We start from the raw sequence: 10,864 nt of genomic DNA on the forward strand, positions 1-10,864 counted from the left end.
TACGAATGATCCCAGATTGATTTGAATTGTTTGTGCAGCTGAAATGTAGCTGTCTGCACTGATTACTTCTCAGGGCAGAGGAGGATGATGGAGTTTGGTGTGTTGCACAGTGCTTCTGTCCACCCTAAATGTGTGTTCATTTTGGCCAGAAAATTGTTGTTTCTATTTATAAGGGTCTTGCTTAATGCCCCATAAATGTATTTGTTATCCATTACATCTTTCATCAGTGAAAACATCTCTTACTTAGTAAACTGTGTTATCCTTATTTTCTGTGTAAGGGAAGGCTAATTTAACCCTTAGACAGTTTTTCTAACTGAGGCTTGTGTCTTACAAGGCTAAATCATGAATTCCATGTGCCTTTTGTCAAAATACTCTTCTGAGCAATACCCCTCCTCTTCCCCATCCCCACAACTATGATGGGATCTGTACTGTAAACCTGCATGGTTTGTACTGCTTACTGCTGAATTGGGACCTGAATATTCAGTGGATCTTTTTTGAGACGTTGAAAAATTAAATAAATCTCTTCCAATCTCTGTGAGATTGGTGACTGTGTAAAGTCCAGGCACTTTTTAATTGTCCGTTTAAATTGTACTTAAGATTATATTTTTTTTCTTCTTGTTTCAGGTAACACCTGAACAGGGTATAAGTAAAAACCTACTTGTTGATACTCCAGACTGTGCTTGCCACAGTTCATGTTTGTTTCTCCTGGGCAGACCCTTTGGGTAGGGCTTTCAAAAACATGAAGCTCTGTGGTCTTTTGGGGCCGCTTGGGCTCCTGATGCACTTTTGCAACCGTTTGGAGGTGTTGAGTGTTTATACATCATATTTTTTGGTGCTTTAATGGTCTGTATTCCTCCTTGCCATTTCAAATTCAGGTATGTCCATGATTTCAGTCTGGGAATTTACATGATCCATAGCAGTATGAAGGTACATCTACAAAGTGTAACAATTCCTGTGTGGAGCCTTACAGTGGTCTGGCTGAGTCAGTTCATATTTAACATGTAGTAAGAGACAGCCTTGAAGAGAGACCAGTGCTGAGCCAGGTGGGCATTTTTCAAACTCTAAGGTGTGGCTAGTGGCACATATGTGGCTTCAGAGCAAAGTATAGCATCATGAAAACAAAATGTGTATGGAAGTGCTCGAAAGTAGCTTGAATTTTGTCCCAGCTGAGCACATCTGGAGGTGAGGGTGCTGGCCAGGAAAGGAGAGAACAGGCATGCGGATGCTCGCCTGGTGGGATACCACAGGCTCTGATTGAACAAGCTGCTTAACTGCATTTTTACCTGTAAGCACATAAGCAGCTCTGACAGGGAAGACCAGGGAGCCAGACACACGATGAGATTGTACCTGTGTCAGGGCCACCCTGGGCAGGATAGCCAAATCAACAGCTGTGCTGGGAGGTCTTGTTTCAGGGTGCTGCTGGAGTGACTGTGCTGTGGATTTGGAGATGTGATGTGGGCATGAGGGTTGTCTCCATCCCAGGTGGGATGCAGTGGGGCCACAGCGGTGGCATTGCTGTGGCCTCCATGCTGTTTTGGAGGAGCACAAGTGGCCATGACCAATGGCCATGGAAGGCAGAGGATGGGGCATGAAATGTTGTGATCCACAGCAGAAACTGCCTGTTGCTTGCATGGACGTGGAAACAGGGCTCCTCACTTCTCTGGTCCAGAGACGGCTTGTACTGATGGAACATGAAAGTGAAACGTTTTTCAGCCAAAGTTTGACAGATCTGCTCTACCAAACTGTCTGTGAGAAACATTCTATTTTTAAACTGAAAGCTGAATTGAAACCTCTGTGTTTGTTTTTGAGGAAAGGAGGGTCCCCTTGAATGGGATGCATGCAGTACTGGCGGGTTGAGCTTCTGGAGATACCTCAGTACCACCTGTGCCAAGGCATGGAAATCGAGGAGTGTTCTTGCCATTGGTGTTGGGATGTTTTTTGGAAATATGCTCTAGATCCTGTGCACAGAGCAGAGCCATGGGCATCTTCCCATGGCTTGGCTCTAGAACCATCTCCATCACTAGAACTTCTCCCCTCACCAGGGCATTCTCATCCCTAAGTCCCAATGCCTTCTAGCACATCTCCTCCTCTACTACCCCTGCCAGCATCTCCCTGCCTTCTCTATAGCCCACCCATGTCCTCATATCCAGGGTCCCACAGGATCACCCTTCCTGTGAGCATTTGGGCTCTGCAGGAGGAAAAAAGCAGCAGCAGTGCTGGGCTGAGCACCAGGGCAGAGGAGGAAAAGGGAGCAAGCAAGACAAGTGGGAATTGGAAGCTGTTTTCTCCTCTTCAGCATCATCTGTGCTACAGCCTTGGAAAACTCCCTTGTTTCAGGATTCAAATTCAAGTCCCATTGGGGAAAGGGAGACCTTTCAGTGTAGTTAACTTTTGCTGTTACCTTTCCACACTGTCTGGAGGGATCTGCAAGGGCCAGGTGTCTGCCATACGTAAAACTAGACTGCAGGAGCGGAGTGGAAGGGGGAAGTGCAATTAATTGGAAAATGTATCTTAAAAAAGAAGAAATGGGGAGCACAATAGCAAACGAAGTAGCTTGTGTGAGTGGCTTATGTTACAAAGTAATTGAGAAAAATGTATTATGATTTAATGTGTCATTAATCAAGGCTTGCATTTTTCTTCTTAACCACCTTTAAAAATTGCTGGTTTAATCTTTGTCTTTTACATTTTAATTATAAACAGGTTTGTTATTATTTTCACTGTTGGGGCTTTTTATGTTGTATTGCACATTTGCTTTCCATTTACACTGTTTGCTCAGTCAAGGATATTAAGAAAAAACCCCAGAATGGGCATGCAGCTTTGCTGTTCATCTGTGTTTGTTTTTATGAATGAATGTTCTGCATGAGTGCACACAGGCCTGCTCACTTCTCAAAAACTTCTCAAATTCAAACTTTTTCATTAATTGTTTACTGTGATGGGAATAATTGAAAAGCTGTCTTTCCTTTTAAAAAAGTAAAGTATTAGCCAACATTTCCAAGCTGGAAGATAGTGGGGTTCTATATTTGCCCTGTTTTCCCCATTGTGTGCTGTTCCTCCCACAAACACCGCCTGCCTTCTACATTCTGTAGAGATGCTGCTATATAACATGGAAAAAGGAGTGTCTCTTAATGCAAGTATCTCGTGTTGATTCACTGCTATGCAACTGTTCATCCCCTAAGAGTGTGGGATTACAAAGCATTATCATGCTCAGATTGACTCAGGTAGTGCTATTTTTATTTAAGCTGTATTAAGGTATCATTGCGAATCTTTGGTCTTGCAGCATGGTGTAATACGATTTACTATTTTTATAAAAAATCAACATGGCTGTACAAATCCTGTCCATGGCTAGAGCTGCAAAGATTAGTTATGAACTCATCACTTTTTTTTCTCTTTCCTCTACAGTGAGTTGTTACATTTTTTAATTTTTGTGTGACCTCCATCATGTTGGCCAGGCTTGAAATAAAATAAGAGGTGCCTTGGCTTATGGTGTCAGGGACTTGGTGCTTGCTGGGAACAGCTTTGATATAAGCAGGGGGCTTTGGTGTAAGAGGGAGGCGTGTTTGGGAATGCTCAGTGGAATTAACTGGGCAGCCACCAAGAGAGTGCAGTGGGTTTCATCCATCTGAGCCCTTGTGGAGCCATCTAATTCAAGCAAGTTAGACCTCCCCTGGATATCATAGCAGCATTCCTGTCTCTCCACCTCCCTGGCTTTTGCATTAGGCCCCACCCCTGTTAGTCGAAAAATGGTGTTAATTTGAGTGGGTCGATATCTTGCTCTGCTCTTCCTCATTATCCTGTGGCAGCTTGGTACCCTGGTAATGCAAAAATAAACATGCATCCTAGACGTGGGGTTGGCTGAGGGATGCAGTCAGAAATATCTACAGACAGCATGTTTGTCTGTCTGGATCCCTGCAGTTTGGACAGACGGCCAACCATTGTGTTTCCAGAGGGACAGGAAAGAAAATAATCATGGCCTTTCTTGAAAAGGGAATGCAATGAGAAGAGGTGTGATTTTCCTCAATTGGGACAAATACAAAGTTGATCAAAATGAGATTCCTTTGCAGTGGGTCTGAAAGGAGTTTCTACTAATAGTCAGCATGGTTTGCAGAGATGGTGGATGCAAAAATGAGTTCACAACATTGCTTGATGCTTTAGGAATCACCTAGCACAGTTACAGTAGCCCAGGGAATGTTTCCTGTAAGTGACTTGGATGCAGCTCTCTTTCTGGGGAGCTCAGCAGGAAAGACATTACCAACTGTAAACTTCCCACCTGTGGGATTCACTAGGATGGGAGGCTGTCTCCTGAGGGAGAGTTTCTGGACATCTTTCCAAATGCCTTTGTTGGCATTTGGAATGAAAAGTGATGGTTGATGGGAGGAGTGGTGATGGAGAGAGAGGCTGAATGTGGGCATCCTCCTGGGCTCTGGATCCCAGGGCAGGCTGGCTGGCTAGCAGCTTAATTGCTGTAATTGGCTTGTGGCACCCAAAGACGCCAGGATCCTGGTGGGAACGCGGCCACGAGCAGCCACAGTTGTTTTGAGTGTGGTCGGCAGTTGTGTGACTGTGAACATACAGAGAGGCAGAATGAGCACTTCCATCCCCATCAAACCTTCCTTTGAAATGAAATAGACATTTAATGGTGGGAGTTTTTACAGGCACCTCGTTAATTACCAGGAAGTCAGAAAAACTTTCAAAAAGTGCCTGACTACTACCTTTCACAGAAAAAAAGCCAGTGCTAGTGGCAAGCTGCTCCACAGTTCAGTATGGGCAGCACAGCATGTCCACTGAAGGGGTGAGAAGATGCTGTAGGTTTGCCAGTGCAGCTCCACAGCCAGCTTCTTGCATAGTCCTGCTGACCACGAGCTGTTGCATTAGGTGTGGAAATCAGCTGGTGATGTCTTATCTCTGTTATGCCATTTAGGGCAGAGGAACATAAACTGTCAGTTTTGCTATAGTAAAATACATGGACGATTTTTGACATGGGATGCACAATGGATTTGAGCATAGCCAGGCTGGAAGGCAAAAAAATACTTCTTTATGTTAATGAAAAGATGTTTTGAAGTGTAGGCTGAAAACCACATTAGATTTTGAGGGTTTTGTCCTATCTAATGTGTTTGGTTCTTTGTCCTTTTTATACTTAACATCTATTTTAAACTATATTCGTTTCAATAGCAAAGTTGACCATTTAACTGGCTAACCCCTTGCTGCAGCTGTTTTGTTCCATCCCTGCTTTGGCCCAGGGCTTGGGCTCCATGGCTTTGCTAATGGTTTTGCTTAGGGGTCTTGGTTTGGGGCTTTTTTTTGCGAGGAGGCAGTTCCCCCAACACCACTAAGCGTTGCGTGCACATCCACTGTCGTGTCCAGACATTGCCCTCCTCCTGCACGGTGACCTGGTGGAGTTCCAGTGGAGTGTTGGTGGGGTGCACACTGATTTCTGTGTGAACAAAGAGAGTCTCAGATAAGCCAGGGAGTTTTCTTTCCTTCTTCTTATGCCTTTGGTATTTATAAATATCACCCTTGAGCTACCAGAAAATCTGGTCGCTTAGCAGTCAAAATCCCAATTGCTCCTTTCCAGAGGGCTGACATGCATTCCTGGGCAAAGCAGACATGGTTGTCAGTCCCTTGTCTAGATATTGCTGTTGTCTGGAATGAAGCATCAGGATCTGCAGTTGGACTAGATGATCACTGTAGGTCATTTCCAACTGAACTATGTTCAATTCAAGTGCAGACAGGATTGGAGAGCTGGAAGAGGACTGGGCAGTAGATCTCAGCTGTACCTGAGTTACTGCTTTAGTGCAGGAGAGGTGGGAGAGATTTTCTCTGCTAGGTGCTTACTGGCTGGCTGTCTTACCCCCTAAAGCCTGAGAATTAATTGTCTTCATATTGATTTCATCAGCAAATGAAGTGTGGTCACAAAATGTAGTAAATCTGCTAAAGTAAAAATGAAGTGGATTCAGCTACAAAACTTTTCATTCCACAAAAAATAATGTTTGGTCTTCATTTAATTTAAAAGGGAATGTAATCTGACATTTTATTCAATGAAATACCAGGGGAAAAATAATTTAGGAAAAATATTAGTCTTCTGTAATTTGGGGAGGAAACTTTATTGTAGGGATTTACCATCAAAAAATTATTTTGCGGCATGTCAGTATTAAGGCATGTATCCTTATGGGTATATATCATGTCTCATTGTTTGTTATGTACCATTACTACCTATATGTTAGGATGGTTAATTATCTAGTTCTGATAATTTGTACTGAAATCACTAAGGCGGGTTATTTTGAAGTATTTGTTTGTTTGTTTGTTTCTAGGTTAAAACACCTTCTCTCTGAATTATAATGAAATATTTTAACAGTGTAATAAGGAGCACAACAGATACATTAATTTAAGTGTCTGAAAATAAAAACTTTAGGATGTAAAACCTTGTGCTGATCGGTTTCAGAATATAGTAGGAGTACCTTCCTTGAGTTTTCCTGTGTCTTTTAAGTGTTTTGAATCTGAAGAAAAGGGGGGTGGTTTTTGTTTGTTTGTTTGTTTGTTTGTTTGTTTTTTGCTTGGGTTTTGTTTGGTTTTTTGTTTTGAGTTTAACCAAGTATATTTGACAGATTGCTCCTCAGTTACAGGGTGAGGTAAGAGGATTGAATGATCCCTGTTCATCACTATAAAGATAGTGAAAGATGAATTTATCAGCAAAGTGGCAACTGAATGGAGGACTGATAGAAGATAGCACGTGCAAAAGGCATTTCAAAGCAGTCAGGTACTAAATTACGTGTTTTTTGGAGTACTTGGAAAATTAATTCCAGTTGTTCCCTTGAATCAGTGACCTTTTAAAGATCATAGGCTGGGTCTCTAAGGAAAGAGGTTTGGTTTTGCAAGTTATCTGGTTGTTTGGTTGTTTCCAGATGTTTAACAACTCTGTGGTAGTGTTCACCTCCAGCCATATGTTTTCTCTGCACCATGGATAAAGTGTGACGTAGTAGGAGAGTGGGCCCTGTCATGTTTTCCATCCTTACCATCATGGGAAGGATTTGGGAGGGGAGCTGTTTACCTAAACAAATGTAAATTTTATTTTTTATTTCTCATTGCATCTCAAGCATCTTTCTCCCTTCAGCTCTGCAGGATGCTCTGGCTGAGGGTGATGATATCTCTGTCTGGACATCCTGACATCCTGGGGGAATGGAGCAGCATCCACCTCCCATGACAGCACCCACGCAGAATACAGGATTTGTTATGCCTAAATTCAAGTCAAAACTTGTAAGAAGTGGTTTAATAATGGGAATATCAGCAGACCCCTGAGTACAATGCTGCTGCTGTATGCTTTCATAAATCTAAGGTTTAGGGATGACAGTTATGATGCATGGCTTTGGGAGTATGTGAAACTGCAGTCATTAAACAAAAATGGGCTTTTAAACTAATGACAGCTGCCTAAATGGTTTTGCAGTGAAACAAATTCCCTTAGGCTACCATTCTTCAAATAATACAGGTCCTATTGACTTTAAAAAAACAGGAAAATATTTTGTTTTGGTGCTGTAGCACTGCTTTTGCATTCTTCCCAAAGGTCAGGCTGCTAAACGTTTGCTAGGCTTTAAGCCGGAGGTGTTAGAAAATAATGAATGACAATATTTCCAGTAATTCATGCACTGTTATTCCCCTGAAATAACCCCTGTGCAATACCAAGGATTCACACCTGTTCCAAGATGGGTTTCCAAGTTAGTATGGGGACACTTTTCTCCACGTAAACTCAGCTGTGTTTAACTGAGTAGGTAGTTCTGCACAATGTCTCTGTAATACAGAATTTTATCCAAAGTTCTCCATCAAAACCTTTTCCAACTCCTGCTGATTTTAAATGATACAGAATAAAGCAACGTGTTTTCTTGTTTCCTTTGAAATCATTATTGCCAGTCTAAAGCTGAAGATGTAAAGACGCATGTTTTGCCTTTTCCTTTGTGCCAGAGGTCCTGGTGGACAATGATCTAAAATGCATTGGCTGGTTTCCTTGAAGAAATGTTTTACAAGGGTTGCAAAAGACCAACCCATTCTCAGTCAACCATTTTCACATCTTTTTAACTTTTACATTTACCCTACCCAGGCTTGATTTCTTCTGAAAATAGCTTGTTTTGTTTGTGTCTCCCTGTCCCCCTCATTCTTCATCTTTATCAGAACTCATCAGGGTTTCTTCTCTTCTGTCTCATATTGCCAGGAGCAGAGGAGAGGACAGAGCAATCCAGACTGTGAAAGGATGCCAAACAGCAGAATTTAGTGGTTTTGCATCATCTCTCTTCATACAATACACAACTTAAAGCCCACTTCTCTCCCTATAAACTCAGTTTCAGCCTGGGGCTGGCCTTCCTTGCTGAAAAACTCCAGATAACTCTGATTTTTTTAATAAAGCAAGCACTTCCATTAGAAATGTATGTGAAATCTGTTGAGAGCAGCCATATTTCACTTTCTCCATGTCATGACATGACAGTTTAAAGCTGGATGTTGCAATGCTATATAGTGTTTCTAGGAGCCCTGCAAGACTGAGCAGGGGTTGGGAATGATGGGATGGAGGTCCAGAGGTCTCCTGCCCAGTCAGTAGTGTTGAGTGCAGCTTTCAGAACCTGATGAATTCTCTTCTGAATGCTACCTGCAGTCCTGGCTCTCTGCGGGCTTTGGCTGTCCTGTGAGACCTGGATAACATACCTTTTCCATTACTTTTCTCATTTGCTTCCATAGTCTGTCCTAACCATAAATGTGTTTTTTGTGGGCAGTTCTTTGTGGAAGAGGAAGGCTGTCTAGTTGTGGTGACTTCAGCTGTATTCTCTTCTTTCTAGGGAGTATGCTTGAGTCAGGAGAGAAGAGTGGAAGAAGGGTTAAATTAACTATAACATGAACACTTGAACAGATGGCTGACCTCTGTAACACCAAGAACTGTTTAATTTTAGAAATTTGCAGGCTGTTTCAAGTTTGTTATGCTCCTTACAACCATCTGAGCATAGATACACAACATGATTTACTAGCTTACTGCAAAGCTTTGTTGTTTAATTTCCCTGCTGTTTGAAACACTGAGCTTTAGATGGAGTAAGCGGGATCCTGGAGTATTGATAGGATCGACTCCCTTTGTGCCAACCTCCTTTAAACTACTGAAAGCTGAGGGAGAAGGGATGGTACCAGTCATGCTGGAAGGAGCTCAGCTACTCTGCTTCAGTTGCTTCCCCAGCATGCTCAGCCTTAGCACAGACCAGGGCCATGGAACAGTTAATTGTGGGCAGGGAGGAGACAGATGATCATCCTGCCCCAAATCACTTAAACATCTTAAGAGTCTACCCTTGCCTGTCTGAACGAGCCAACTAATCTTTCAGTGAGCCGCACAAGTGAGCACTGAGCTATACGTGGTACAAAGAGAGAGATGAAGAAAAGTGATCAATTTCCTTTTTCCTACCTCTACCACAGCAAAAAGCTGTTTGCCTGCTTAATGGTGGAAGAACATCACTGTTTGTAGTAAATTGTTCCTGGCTATGGTGGGTTCTTGTCCTCTTGGAGGCTTTTAGGTTAGGGATGCATCGCTTTAAAACAAGTGGTATAGGCCAAATGAGTGGTGGTTGGATGCCAGAATTCTTGGAGAAATTATTTGAATGAAGAGGTAGTGGACTAGGTCAGTGGTTCTTAATGCTTTCTGCGAGATCACAGCAAATTCCCAGTAACTGTGCTTCAAACACTTGCATGATGATTTGAAAGAGGAATGTCTTCGTGGTGACCACATGCGAAGTCTTTGGTGCTGTCCGGGCGACCCAGTGGGATGAGTGATGCCAAGGGTCTCATCTGGGATTCAGTGAGTCCGAGGTGGAGGAACAACTGTGAAGTGATTGAAATATGTCTTTATAAGGAGTGTGCCATGTTAGTCCACCAAAAAGTGAGAGAAAAAAAAAAAATCTGTATCAGTACCGCATGCATGTCTTTTATAGAGACCCGGCTTATCACTACAGTTGGATTTTCTTAATTACTGCTAATGCACTGCAGGCTGTGCAGAAGACGTAATGTTGCTGGCCTGGAGTCAGGGCACAGAGGCTTTTATGGAGGCCACACGGAGACAGGCCATCTGCAAGTTGTATTGAATTTTTTTCTTGGTTGTCTTCTCTAAATAAAAACGTGATGCTGTGAGAATGTCCATTCCATCCTATTGCTTCACTCCACCAAAGCTGCGGTTTTCTGACAAAATGTTTTTAAAAGTTATATTTGGCAAATGGCTGTTGACTTAATTCCTCTCCTGTCATTGCTGCTTGTCTGTGAAACCCAAATCTCTTTGCGTGCAAGCTCAGCTGTAGCTCAGTTCAGAGCATTCTTTAAACCATAGTTGCTTTCTGCTCGTTTGCTTTTTTTTGACTCCTTTTCTCTGATGATAGGGGAATTGCAGATAATTCACAAAGGTAAATCCAGTACCTGCAGAGCCAAGGGCTGTTAGGAGCTGCAACAGCCGTGTGGTCAGGTTTCCTTGCTTACCCTGAGTGTTGGAGCTTCAACACCCTTGGCATCCCATAGCTGTGAGGGAGTGTAACGAGGATTAGCTTTGCAGCAGTGAGTGTCTTCTGCCTGAAGAAAACCGTGTGAAGCTCCATGAAGGAGCAGCGACCAATGTTGATTCCCCAAGTCCTAAAGTTCTTAGCCAACAAGGGAGACTTCTTCATCATTACCTTCAACAAAACTGACTTGTCAAGAGGAGTCTTGGAAAAAGTTTTTCTTTCTTTCTTTCTTTCTTTCTTTCTTTCTTTCTTTCTTTCTTTCTTTCTTTCTTTCTTTCTTTCTTTCTTTCTTTCTTTCTTTCTTTCTTTCTTTCTTTCTTTCTTTCTTTCTTTCTTTCTTTCTTTCTTTCTTTCTTTCTTTCTTT

General features: G+C 42.5%; 1 protein-coding gene across 2 annotated transcripts in view; it reads left to right on the forward strand.

Moving 5' to 3' along the window:
• Nucleotides 1-10,864, forward strand: part of HPCAL1 (hippocalcin like 1) — an 81,834-nt gene that overhangs the window by 32,214 nt on the left and 38,756 nt on the right. The window lies entirely within an intron of this gene.

This window comes from Empidonax traillii, unplaced genomic scaffold (assembly GCF_003031625.1).
Source record: "Empidonax traillii isolate 1590-97213 ecotype Southwest subspecies unplaced genomic scaffold, ASM303162v1 scaffold197:size915647, whole genome shotgun sequence".
In the NCBI taxonomy this organism is placed as follows: Eukaryota; Metazoa; Chordata; class Aves; order Passeriformes; family Tyrannidae; genus Empidonax; species Empidonax traillii.